Below are 12,835 nucleotides of genomic sequence, written 5' to 3'. Positions count from 1 at the left end.
TTATTCGTGCATTTGTAATGGGTCGAAAGTTCAGGGTACGTGTGGGTTCTGTCCTGTTCGACGCCTTTCGCCAGGAGAACGGGGTGCCACAGGGCTCAGGTTTGAGCGTCGCTCTCTTCGCCATAGCGATCAATCCAATAATGGATTGCCTCCCAGCTGATGTGTCATGCTCCCTTTTCGTGAACGATTTTACCATCTAATGCAGTGCGCAGCGTACGTGTTTCCTGGAGCGCTGTCTTCAGCATTCTCTTGACCGTCTTTACTCCTGGAGTGTCGCCAATGGCTTCAGTTTTGCTGCCGAGAAGACGGTCTGTATTAACTCCTGGCGCTACAAAGTGTTCCTCCCACCGTCCTTACATCTAGGTCCTGTTCTCCCATTCGTGGAGACAACAAAATTTTTAGGTCTTACATTTGACAGTAAACTTAGGTGGTCTCTACATGTCATATTTGTCTGCCCGTTGTACCCGTTCCCTACATGTCCTCCATGTTCTCAGCGGTACGTCGTGGGGAACGGATCGAACCGTCCTACTTCTCCTATATCGGTTGATCGTCCGCTCGAAGCTGGGTTATGGGAGCTTTGTATACTCCTCTGCACGGTCGTCCATCTTAAACCGCCTCAACTCTATACAACATCGGGGGTTACGTCTTGCGATCGGAGCGTTCTATACTAGTCCCATCGAGAGTCTTCTTGCTGAAGCCGGTGAATTGCCACTGACCTACCGGCGCGATATACTACTTTGTCGGTATGCCTGTCGGCTATTATCAATGCCCGACCACCCGTCTTATCGTTCCTTTTTTGATGACTCTCTCGACCGTCAGTACGGGTTGTATGTATCTGTCCTGCTACCCCCTGGAGTTCACTTTCGTCGCCTCCTTCAGCACCTTGATTTTCCACTCCCTGCAACCGTTAGAGTGGGCGAGAGCCAAACGCCATCTTGTCTCTAGGCTCAGGTCGCGTTTACCTTGACCTCACTTCGCTCCCAAAGGAGGTTACCCCAGCTTCGGTATACCGCTCGTGGTGTGTCGAACTTCGAAGTTCATTAATACGATCTTCATTTATTCAGATGGCTCTCAGACCGATGACGATGTCGGATGTTCTTTTATTGTTGGGGCATGCAGTTTCAAATACCGGCTCCATGGCCACTGTTTGGTCTTCACAGCTGAGCTATTTGCCCTCTATCAGGCTATTCTTACATCCGCCGCCACTGACATTCCGCTTATATCATCTGCTCCGATTCCCTGAGCGCCGTCCACAGCCTCAGTGATCCGTATCCGGTTCACCCTTTCGTGCACCGGATCCAACGCTCTCTTCAGCAGCTGGCGGATGACGTTTCTCCGGTTAGCTTTATGTGGGTTCCTGGTCATGTCGGTATCCCTGGGAACGAAGCTGCGGATGCCACGGCCAAGGCTGCGGTCCTCCAGCCTCGGACAGCTACTTGTTATGTCCCTTCATCCGATTTTAGCAGGGTCATTTGTCAGCGCATTTTATCGCTGTGGCATGCCGATTGGTCTACACTTACTGAAAACAAGCTTTGGGCCTTGAAATCTCTCCCCACGGCTTGGACGACCTCTTCACGCCATTCTCAGCGGGAGAAGGTCGTTTTGGCCCGGTTACGGATTGGACACTGCCGGTTCAGCCACTGCCAGCTGCTGACGGCTTCGCGGACGCCGTTCTGCCCATGTGGGCAATTGCTGACGGTGCGCCACATTTTAACGTCTGTCCGAATTTTAATACACTGCGCATTGATCTTGGCCTGCCATGTACTCTGGAAGAAATTTTAGCGGATGACCCAGGAGCAGCTTCTCGCGTTCTTCGTTTTATCCACTTGACAAACCTGTCTAAGGACATTTGATTATGCTGTGCTCTTTTAATCCCTCGCCTGTTAATGTTCCTTTTATAGTGTTGTCCTTTTTAGTTGCTGTTTTAACATTGTGCCTCGCAGTGCATTCATAATTTAGTCTGAGCGCTAATGACCACTGTAGTTGTGCGCCCTACAACTACCAAAAAAAAAAAAAAATTACTTCACGCTACCTGCACCTTCCCCAGTGATAGTGAACTCTTCACTGCCTTGGCTTCGTGAAGCGGCCTATGTTAACCTTGGCATTTATACGCTTGGGAAGGACACTACTCCAGCGTCAGTTTCACGACCTTCGCATGGAACTTCGCGGTAGTACCTTTGAATACACTGATTGCTCCCGGACTGATAGTGGTGTCAGGTGTGCCTTTGCATTGGCACCCGTGTCTTTTGATATCGGCTTCCAGCACACTGATCAGTGGTTACAGCTGAGCTCCTCGCCGTTTATCAGGCCACGGAGTACACTTGTGTCCTCTGGTCACTCACTCAGCTCCTTTCAAAGTCTGCGTGCTGTACATCGCCCATCCCTTAGTGCAGCTGGTCCAGGAAACACACCACTTCCTCACTCTTCGTGGAGCCAGTGTGATGTTCCTGTGGGTTTCTGGGCACGTCCGTGTGCCAGGAAACGGGGCTGCAGACGCTGCCGCCAAGGCTGCAGTCCTCGTTCTTCAGTACCGCGGGTTCCTGTGTTCGTCCGATCTCTGTGTTGCCGTCCGTCAGGAGGTGGTGTCCCTTTGGTATCGCCAATGGCCATCTCTTCACGGGAATAAGCTCCGGTTTATTAAGCGTCTCCCAATGGCTTCGACGACCTTCTCTCGGGCCTCCCGCCGGAAGGAGATCATTTTAACTAGGCTGCGTATCGTGCACTGCCGTTTTAGCCATGATCATTTGATAAGTGGCGCTACCCCACCACTATGTACGAATTGCGCCCGAGTTTGAACTGTGCGCGACTTCCTGACGGAATGGCCATTTTCAGCTTACGTTCCCGCTTGGGTTATCGGTCGTTTTAGCAAGTGACGCGCGGGCTGATGAACGCGTTTTACATTTTATCCGCCAAAGCAATATGCGGTAACATGTCCACCTTATACACTTACACAGACTAAAAGCTTAAGCATATGGAATCGAGACAAAATTGCGAAATAGTCCGCTTCTGAAATTTTTTCAAAGAAAATCTTACATGACCAGGTAGATTTTTACGCTGACTTGGAGAAAATGTCTGAGTAAACAACAGGTATGTAACGCTCATCTGTATTTTGTATGCAATAAAAAAGAACGTATCATCTCACTGTCTTTCACACCTACGAAATAAGGCTAATGCCTTATTTATAGAAAGCATTTCAATTAGCTAATGCAATTGCCACACACATTTCTGAAATTTTAGTTAGACCATTAATGTTCGATAAAACAATCCAAATAGGGGGGGGGGGGGCGAGAGGGAGAATGTTGTTCCTAATTTTTATATTTCAGACATACAAAAGGACGTTATATAATGAAATTAACAGCACTGCAGAATAAGATTAACAAGAAACATAGGGAGTTCACTTAGCGTGCATGCCGATTAGCAAAGCTGGGACATTAAGAAAGCAAAGCTGTCATCGGTAAGATCAAAATAAAGTTATCCAGAAAGTCCGTGCAAAATTAATACGGGTATCAGCTGAGCAAAATAATGTAAATGCCCACTGTGTCGTTTATACCAAATCACAATTACAACAGGTGGTTGCCACCCATACGGGGTTCACAACTTTATGGTCAACACAGTAGCCAAATTGGATCTGACCTGTTATCAGAGAGATACAAAGTAATGATAAAAGCAAAACTGTTAGCGATAAATGATGTAATTCAAGATAAACCGTAAGAAACAACACACTTCAATAAATAGTACGCGAGAAACATAGAAAACATCAATAAAGCAAATTAATATTGGCACATAATCATAGAGCACAATAAAAGGCATTAAAAAACTGTTATCGAGGTGAGTACAAGTAACAATGTTAAATGGTACTGGAGTCTCGTAATTGAAAGTTTCTTTGGACTATTACTACTTAGAGAAGAGTTCAATATAGGTCTGTAGCATAGCTGTGCACAGATCAAGGAATGCGAAACAATAACGTGAATGTCCTCTGTGCTTTGACTCAATACTTAAATACTTGATCGAAATGTTTGTTCTATGAAACACACTTTCATCAGTAGACATATATAACAACTCCCTGAAACATTGGTCTGTATATCGCACTATAAAAACACATCAAAAGGTTTAATTTTTGATTTTTGACACTTTGTATCATCAGTTTCGACTTGCATGGATGATATCCAAATCCCCAAATGCTAAAACTGAGAAAACGTCTATTAAGACATCAAAAAGTGCAAATATTTCCAATGGGTCTACTTCAGAACTTCCTAAAACGGTATCAACATGCACCATATCATACTTACGGGTGGCATTTTGTGAGCAGGTGTTCATACATTGTAAACTTAGAATAATACCGGAAATCAGGGAATTACATACAACAAAGTGTACATTTGGTTCCCTACTTTGCGCCCTAGATGCGCACGTCCTCTGTTACTTTCACTGGTCATAAGTAACTGCTTGAAATATCATTGCAATATTTATCATATTTTAGTGCGTTTACAGGTGAATATTGTCTTACACTGGATGTGCACATACAGTAGAAAGAGTAATGAAACAGAACTGAAATTAGTTGTATGCATATAATTTCTTGATTTCCGATTTTATATTTAGCCGACAATGTATTAACACCTGTTCACCACAGACCACTCGCAAGTGTAACCATATTCATGTTTACTTCTGAGCTTAGTGAAGTGGTGTAGACTTAAGGAAAATAATTATACTTCCTTAAAATTTTAATATAAGCTTCTCTCTTCTCTACTGTAGCATCTGAAGTTGGCCACTCTAGGCTGAAACCGGTTGTTATTTTCATAGTGATTGTCAGAAATCAAAAATAAGCCTCAACAGTAAGTCGCTCCTCAAACGGATTTTTCCAAAACTGACACACGCAGTAGTTGAACTATCGTAAGACACAGTTGAGGGGTTTGTTGTTGCAAGCGTCAGCAGGGGTCGTACTTTGCACCTCTGGAGCGCTAATTCGCTGCCTCAGTCGTCTCAGGCAACCATCTCGAAGTGGCCAATCCCGTCCCACACATTTCGTTGACCTGGTTCATGGCGGTAGTCACGGTTCAGTCCGTGCATAGCTTTGGCATCCTCCCAGCATGATGCGTTGACGCCGGCCGTTAGCCTTTTCCTTCGTAAGGATGGCACATAATTGCTCTTCTGGGGGTTCTGTCACCAGACATCGTGGGCTGGAAGTAAATCAGTGAAAGCCAAAGACGTCTCCATCTTCTGAAAGCCCACTTCAATCCGTACTGCAAGGGTCAGGATGTAAACCACGCAGCATCGTTCGGGGCATATGCTGGCTTGTTTGACTATTCCTGCTAAGAAGTATCCGTTCCAGAAGACGCTGCATCATAATAAACAGCGAAATGAGACGAAAGATTTGTGCAAGTTCTGAAGCTCTAGGTGGGTTTGGGAGAGCAGTTAACTTCGCTCGTTTAAGTTCTTGGGGCGCGTTTCTAGTCTCCAGTAACGAGATGACGAAATTTGCTAACCACGTCTGAATACATTTCCCGCACTTTGACTAGGTTTGTCTCCATTATTGACGCTGCAGTCTCTCCATGGGTGATATCACAAAAATACTTAGTGTCGTACATGGCCGCTACTGTTCTATCTTGGAACTCCTATTTAATAAGTGTTGCTGTCTCTCGGTAATACGCTTCTTCAGATGTTTGGCAACGTGCAAAGCAATTCTGTAAAGTGTTAGAAAATGTTCTCATGTAATACCTGGCTCTAGCTCCTAATTTTTGAAGCCGGCTTTTTAGAACTGCTGGATACTTAGAAATGGATGGAGACTACACAGACTATAAATTTCTCCCTTCATGCAGTATCCACGCTGTGCGTCAGTTCATCAGATAATTGTAACCGCAGCTTCGAAAACCATTGTGGTGATCGTCAAATTTCTCGCGCCAGCCTAGAATATCTTTCCCGATATTCTCAGGACATGCGCTCATTAGTCGGTGTGGTAACTACTCATACAAAAGTCTTGCAGATACCGGCAGACAGTAGAATCCAGTCCAGGTATTTATCAAAGACGTTCCAATCAGCTTTTTTGGTTCAATCTGGACTTAGGAATTACGGTTATATGGGGTTGGTGCACAAGCTAATGGCGTTTTTGTTCCGCATGTTGGTATTTCGGTTGCTAAAGAATTGATGGGTTACTTTTATTTGTAGTTCACTGTTCCCATGGGTTTCCAGACTGGTATTTTGTCATGGGAGGAAGTGGAGCTGTGGAGCTAGAAAATGCAGTGCCACATGGACAAATAGACGTTTCGTACATATTGTTCTGTTTGAGTTCAGTAGGGGAGTGACGGCAGCGGAGGCAGCCAGAAACATGACCGCTGTGTGTGGAGACAATGCCACTGGACAAAACACGACAAAATGTTTCCTAGTTAAAAGGAGGACCGTTTCGTCATTAGTGAAACTCTCCAGGTTCAGGAAGGCCTTTGGGGACTTAAAATCTTTCGCACACTAATCCACAAATGATCCACGTCAGTGTATTGGAGGAATCTTAAATGTGATGAACTGTGATCATTCCACCATCCTGAGACATTAGCGCGCAATGAGAAAGATTAAAAATGGGTTGTATAGGTACTGCAATCTCTAAGCCAAAATCAGGGGGTGATCATATGTGCATCTGTATGCTCACATTTTCTCGTGAACGACACCGAAGATTCTTACCCTGTATCGTTAGTGGTAACGGAAATGGTCTCTTTATGCTAACATGAGAAAGAGATGGATGGTTGAGCCCAAACAAAGAAGCAACTCCGCTTACAAGGACATGCGCGCTTCCACAAAAGATAATTTATTTATCTGGTAGAACAGGAACGATGTGGTGTGCTACGAATTGCTTCCCCGAGGTCTCACCGTCACTGATACTTGTCAAAAACTGAGACGTCTTGCAGACGCAATCCAACGACGACGACGACGACGACGACGTAGACTGCCTTAAGTGATGATACTCCACGATAACGCCCGCACACATGGTTAGACTGAAACGCTGTTCAATGACTTAGCAGCGCAATTTCTTTATACTCAATTTATTCGCTTGATCTTGCACTCCCAGATCGTTCAGATTTTCCGCTCTGTCAAACTGCCTCCAAGAAATTTCCTTTCGTGAGACTTATTTGCCTCAAAACCACGTCATTCGTACAGCTGCGAATCAAAAAGTTACACCCAGCGTTGGTAAATAAATTTAAATAGCCAAGGATGATATATTACGAATGTCTAAATTGCTGCGTGTGTTGTCTTTAATAAAGTTACACAAAAATGCTACAAACTTAAACAGCAACCTAATAAATGAAATACTTTTTGCTGATTTGTTCTAAAGTGAGATAGAATTAAGAGGAAAATCTGAAAACATTTTGAGTTCCAGCGACCAAGCTATGGTTTCCATCGGCAGTGATAAAACGTAAGTCAGGCTAGAAATCATTTTTCCAAGCTGCTGAAGTGAAGGAATCGGAATCTTCAGAACTGAAAGTAAAATGGATGTTATTTTCATCTGTTAAGTTTACTATGGCTACCTCGTAATAATGAGTTATTCTTCAGTAAAGGAAAAATTGCAGCGACAAGGAAGGGCTGTTAGAGATAAACAAAAGCTCGTAGTCGTGTATCCACATTACGGTCTTTCAAAAGAAACAAAATTCGACCCTTAACTACGTACCCTCAGACTCAGTTGAAATATTAAGTTTTGGCTTGTTCCGTTGTGTTGGGGCTAGTTGCCGCATTACAGGCCAAATACCTCTGAGTCTCCCATATACAATATAAATACACATGAATCGATGGCCGAAGGTTCCTATTACTCAGCAGTTGCGAATTTTGAGTGTTACATAGAAATTTATAAGTGAAAGATTGCAATTAAACCAAATCTACAGTACTATTTTAACGACTTCAAATGAGTACGATAACAGAAGTACCTTGAAGAATGCCGTTTATTACTGCAAAACGACTTTTGGTGTCGATGGTCCAGCAATTAAATAAAATATTACTGGAATAACAGGGAAACAATAGATTCCTACTTCACGTAATCAGTTATGAACATAGCTCGCAAGATATTCACTATTGAACGCATACTACGTCTTCACTGCAGAAGCCACCGAAATCTCACAAGTGCCCAAGTTGGCTCTACGAAATATTTTTATCTTCCGCGACCACTCGCAAAATGCTCCTCACTCTCCAAGTGTTTCCAGCACTGCCCTGTCCAGTACTCCGTGTCCTGTGCGGCCCTATGCTCCTGCCCCACCTCCATACACTCTCTCCACTGACCTCGGTAGTCGCCTACCGTAGTAACGAGTGCTGTGATTGACTAGAGCGCTTCCGCTGTGTCTCAAAGCCAACGCACACTCAAACATATTGAAACGCTTACAAAATACTGAATTTCCATTTAAATAACTTAAAAATAAATAAATATTCCTGTGGCTCGCCCATAAACACTCAAACACACATAATGAAATACATAAATAAATCAAACAAATTCGTATGAAAGGAATAGAACAAAAGGAGTCCAGTAGCCTAATGTCTCTGTGCTTTCTAAAACACAGTAAATATTTGACCAATTCATTCATGAATAGTATATATCGGATATAAACAGAGACCTAGATGGATAAATATATTCACAAGCATGCTTCTACCGTTTTGCGTGCAACAGTATCCACAGCTCATGGCCTCGTGGTCGCGTTCTCACTTCTCGAGCACAGGGTCCTGGTTTCGATTCCCGGCAGGGTCAGGGATTTTCACCTGCCTGGAGATGACTGGGTGTTTGTGTTGTTACTTCATCATCATCCATGGAAGTGGCGAGATCGGACTGAGAAAAGGTTGGGAATTTGTATGGGCGCTGATAACCGCGAAGTTGAGCGCCGCACAAACCAGTCATTGTGTAACGCGATAAATAGTAATCGGCCGCTTTGACCTCAATAACTCGTGTACTATTCGTGTTACATGCCTGTAATTCATACCAATTTATGTTTACACCAATATCTTTCTGAACACATGTCGGTCGAAAAATTCGGGCGAACGGTTTAGATTTTGGAAATTCGTTGCTGGCTGTTACTTGTACACTTTAGTCAAATACCAAACTGTAAAGTAATAAAGATGATTACTCCATCAGAATCGTCGTGCAAATAATGGTAATGTACATGTTTCTTTTTCAGGTATCATGATTCCTCTGGCTATTATTAATTTCTACATCAACTGTGAAATGTCTGCAATTATCGTTTCACAAAGTCCACCATCTTTGGCAATCCCAGTATACAAATCTCCTTAGACACAAAACCCACTCCTTGGCACTGCGTCAGCATGGAGTTCCCAGCCACGCGGTCGGACCGGACCACGCAGTGTGGCTACCCCTCTTGCTCTGGCCAATGTTCGGCACCACGCAGCTGCTGACGAGCTCCGGCTTGCCGAGTGGCCCATGTGGCCATGCCAACTCCGAACTTTGAATATTTTCGGGGCGCCACAACTCGCCCATTGCTTTACAACATCTGAATCATACCTGTTCAGGTATCACTCTATTCGCGTAACAGCCACTAGTAGCTCCATTGTAAGGATACAAATCAGGTTAGCTTCAACGGTCGTTAACTTTGGTTACTTTAGAGGATGGATGCGATACGCCGACGTTAGTAGAGAATGCCTTTCAGGCGATAAAGACACACTGAGTTCGAGGGAACGCATGCAGTAGGGTTACAAGAAAATGGATATTACTTTTGCGAGATTGCAGAAAAACTTAGAAGGAATGAGGCCACTGTCCGTGAATGCTGGTAGGTGGTCATGGGGTGTATGGTCACAATACCACGCTTCGGACGACCATGTTGCGCTACCGAGAAGAAAGACCATCGTGTTCGACGTACAGCTTTGCTGCATGATAGTGCATGTGCTGCAGCAGTTGCAGCAGCTGATGGTACCACAGTGACATGAGGAGCTGGTCCAAGTTGATTGCTTAAAGAGCTGAGCCAGACGCCTTGTAGCGTGTGTTCCACTCATACCAAAGCCTGCAAATTCAGTGGTGTCAAGGGAGAGCTCATGAGAGGGCAGGGTGGACGTCAATTACGTTCCCTGATGAAATGTTTCTACCCTGGTGCCAGCGATGGCCGTGGTGGTTGAGAGGTCAGCTGAGAGCCGGCGACCAGCCTGTCTGTGTGCTAGACACACTGGACCCAAACCTGCAGTTTTCGTCTAGGGTGACATTTCGTATGACAGCAGGACGACTGCCGTGACTGCCTCCCCCCCCCCCCCCCCCCCCCCCCCGCACCCTGACACCAGATTTCCAGATTTGTACATTCGTCTGAAGTTTCTACCTGCTGACCGCCATTCAGGAACAGCACTATAGAGGGTGATTTCAAACAGGACAATGCTGGGCGACATGCCGCTGTTGTAACCCAACATGCTCTATAGAGTATAGATACATTGCCTTTTCCTGGGCGATCACCATATGCCTTCTACTGATTAAATACTGGACATCATCCGAAGGCTGCTAGTCACCCACAACCTTCCCCGTATTAACTGCAACAGGCGTGGAACTCCGTCCTACACACTGGCATTAGACACCTGTGAAACACAATGCATGCACGTTTGCATGCTTAGATTCAGCATTCTGGCAGTTACACGGGTTGTTAATATAACAACAGCATTTCACATTTGCAATGGCTTGTTTCGCGCTGACGTCAACCTGTGATTCTGCAATGTTAGTCACTTAAATACGTCACCTAGACAAATGCATTCCTGATATTTCATTTCTGTAGTTTTTGGTATTGGGTTTCTTTTACGTCAGTGTGTACGTCCATTGCGTCTGGTGCAGGATGTTACTGTTTCAAGAACGTGGATTGGCAAGAGAGAACATGGCGGTTTGTAGATATTACGTGTGGTCAATTCTCCAATTCCGATTCAGAGTTGATGAATGTTGTTTATGGAATCGGATAGCAAGTCAGCATTCACGGTTTTACTCTGGATACGTGACTGCTCCGTAGACATGGTGATACGTTGCACTGACGATATATCACAGTATTTAGGACAAGAATGTAGACGATGGTGTTAAACAGGACAATTGTAAAATTTGGTATTTGGTTCTGGTAATGCTCTCAATGTTCAGTTGACATATTTTAATATGATCCCACTTTTGCAGATGGTTGACCCTGGAAAAGATCTTCTGATGTGCTGAGTCATTTCTCTTCTGATTGGTGTCCTTACCTTAAAATACAGTCGCTGTGCACAGTGATTCCTTATGGAATCAGTTGGTTACTTCTCATATATCTGAAGAGATTCTCTAGCAGTGAGTTCCGTTGCTTTCTTAGCAGCACCCAAGCATCCGTAGGGCATGTATAGGTTGTCAACTATGGATGTGAAGATACATCGATCCCTGAAATACTTACATACAGATACAGCTCAAAATTTAACAACTGACAGTGACCTTCGGTAAGCTATCTACTCCAGTGTTGCTCACAAGAATGGAATGAGTCATTTAAGAGAAACTGGTGTGCATTTGATGCGAACAGATTTAATATGCATGCATTTTGAACGCTAATGGGAAGAAGTCAGTAAAATTCTACAGCAGCATACTTAACGTCTCTCTACAGCAGGGACAGATTACTTTACAAAAATTATTCTATTTTTGTCTCAGACGGAACTAGTCGCGTCCAAAGAGTATGGTGACCGTGCCGACAGATGAAATGTTTAGAGAACCGTGCAACTGAACTCGGGCTCGTTTACTACCTATTTTTCACGTGGCTCATCTGTAAAGGGGGTTGGTAGTAAACGGTTGCATTTGCACCCCTATTATTGAGTCTGATATTGGCTGGCTTTTGAAGAGCAGTGAATTGAACTATACTCGTTCAGATTGAAACTTATTTATTCAAAAGAAACACTTTAGCGTTGTGGCCATGCATTTTTAAGTCCACATATAATAATCGGTGCAATTCGTACACTGTTTGTCTCACACCCACACACTTTCACTTTGTTCCTTCGCATACCCTGGCGTCCATGCTTGCACTCGCGGCACTTTGCCGCTCCCAACTCGCCACCACAACGGCCAACGACAAAAGGCCACGATTTTCCCGCTCACATCCACAGTCCTGAGTCGGGTCACATGACACCACAGTAGTCAAAATAATCGCTAAACGTGGCCACAATTCGTTTACAATATTTTATAATATTTAAATACTTAAATCTAAATACATTACGTAATTTTACAAATTATCACCACACATATATAATTCGTTGCAATTATAGGAAAACCAAAACACTATCCAACGGAACTACAACGTCCATCAAAACACAAAACAAGTATTTTCCGGTCTATTTTGCCCAGCATATTATCTCTGCTGCTGTGCTTTAAATTTTAAATTACTTGAAAGAGTGCCATATTATCCCCTGTTACCTTACATACTTGAAAGAGTTCCATATTATTCCCAGTTACTTTACATACCCCCACTTCATGGAGACATTACCTTAGTAACGGCAACATCAAGTAGCACCAGATGGAGTGAACCCATATTACACTCCTGGAAATTGAAATAAGAACACCGTGAATTCATTGTCCCAGGAAAGGGAAACTTTATTGACACATTTCTGGGGTCAGATACATCACATGATCACACTGACAGAACCACAGGCACATAGACACAGGCAACAGAGCATGCACAATGTCGGCACTAGTACAGTGTATATCCATCTTTCGCAGCAATGCAGGCTGCTATTCTCCCATGGAGACGATCGTAGAGATGCTGGATGTAGTCCTGTGGAACGGCTTGCCATGCCATTTCCACCTGGCGCCTCAGTTGGACCAGCGTTCGTGCTGGACGTGCAGACCGCGTGAGACGACGCTTCATCCAGTCCCAAACATGCTCAATGGGGGACAGAT

The sequence above is a fragment of the Schistocerca serialis genome, chromosome 5, assembly GCF_023864345.2.
Source record: "Schistocerca serialis cubense isolate TAMUIC-IGC-003099 chromosome 5, iqSchSeri2.2, whole genome shotgun sequence".
Taxonomy (NCBI): domain Eukaryota; kingdom Metazoa; phylum Arthropoda; class Insecta; order Orthoptera; family Acrididae; genus Schistocerca; species Schistocerca serialis.
The sequence above is the reverse complement of the archived record's forward strand: the minus strand, read 5'-3'. Positions refer to the sequence as shown.